This window comes from Carlito syrichta, unplaced genomic scaffold (assembly GCF_000164805.1).
Source record: "Carlito syrichta isolate Samal-C Ts95f unplaced genomic scaffold, Tarsius_syrichta-2.0.1 Scaffold135890, whole genome shotgun sequence".
Taxonomy (NCBI): domain Eukaryota; kingdom Metazoa; phylum Chordata; class Mammalia; order Primates; family Tarsiidae; genus Carlito; species Carlito syrichta.
Window position 1 is genome coordinate 1 of NW_007079986.1, and position 1,211 is coordinate 1,211.

General features: G+C 52.6%; 1 protein-coding gene across 1 annotated transcript in view; it reads left to right on the forward strand.

Annotated features, from left to right (window-relative positions):
• The first annotated feature begins 6 nt into the window (after positions 1-6).
• TRIP10 (thyroid hormone receptor interactor 10) overlaps positions 7-1,211 on the forward strand; it is a 13,288-nt gene continuing 12,083 nt past the window's right edge. Inside the window, exons 1-2 of the mRNA XM_008049638.1 lie at positions 7-66; positions 155-211. The gene's annotated coding sequence lies outside the window, so the exon portion shown is untranslated. The remainder of the gene's footprint in view (positions 67-154; positions 212-1,211) is intronic.

The following is a 1,211-nucleotide window of genomic DNA, read 5'->3' on the forward strand; positions in this document are numbered from 1 at the left end:
GGACAGATACGTCAAGTTCGTGAAGGAGCGCACCGAGGTGGAACAGGCCTATGCGAAGCAACTGCGGTGAGACCCTCGGGTGCACCGGCCCTGGGCGAGCGGGCCGCCGCCCGGAGGGCTGGGGGCTCAGCTTCCGGGCTCTGTCTCCCCTTAGGAGCCTGGTGAAGAAATACCTGCCCAAGAGACCTGCCAAAGATGATCCCGAGTCCAAGTAAGGTTGGCGAGAGGGGGGTGCAGGCCCAGGTCTGGGGGCGTGCGCGGGTCTCACTTCCTCTCCCTGGGCTGGGACATCCCAGGGCTCACCTCACTTCCCCCTAGAGGTGAGAGCGTGGATGTCAGACCTCGGCTGTCTAGGGTTGAAACTTCCCTAGGTAATCCCACCGAAACTCACTATTGTGTGTCTGAACTGCTGGAGCAAATGACTCAAGGTCCCTCCTTCTGTTTTCCTCACCCGTTAAATTTCCCCACCGATTACAAAAGCGGTGACTTCGGTGGGGCACGGTGGCTTATCCCAAGCACTCTGGGTGGCTGGGGCTGGAGAGGATCGCTGGAGGCCAGCCTGGGCAACATAATCATGAGACGCAGCCTCTGCAAAAAATAATTAAGAAATTAAGCTGGGTGTGGTGGCACAGCCCTGTCGCTTGAACCCAGGAGTTTGAGGCTGCAGCGAGCTGTGATCACACTGCTGCATTTTGGCCTGGGCGACAGAGTGAGACCCTGTCTCTTAAAAAAAAAAAAGAGAGAGAGAGAGAGAGAAATCAAGGACTTTGGGCAAGAGACTTCAGGTCAGCGCCTGTTTTCCTCATGTGTGAAATGGGGATGTGATGGTGCTTTGTACCTTGTAGGGCTTGCGTGAACTTGTGCTGCATTAGTGTGTTAAAACAGTGCCCAGCTCATAATAAGTGTCGTAGGAACATTTGACTTTTTTCCCAGTCTCCAGTTCCAAAATCCAAAAAGCTCTAGAAATTGAAAGCTTTTTTTTTGGAAACTTATTAGATAGTAATCTGATAGTGAACTGACTTGATGCTAACTGTGGTATTTATATATATTTATGTATTTTTTGAGTCGGGGTCTCACTCTGTTGCCCAGGCTGGAGTGTAGTGACATGATCACGGCTCACCACAGCCTCAACCTCCTGGATTCAAGTGATCCTCCCACCTCGGCCTCCGAGTAACTGGGACTGCAGATGTGCACCTCCAAGCCCGGCTAAT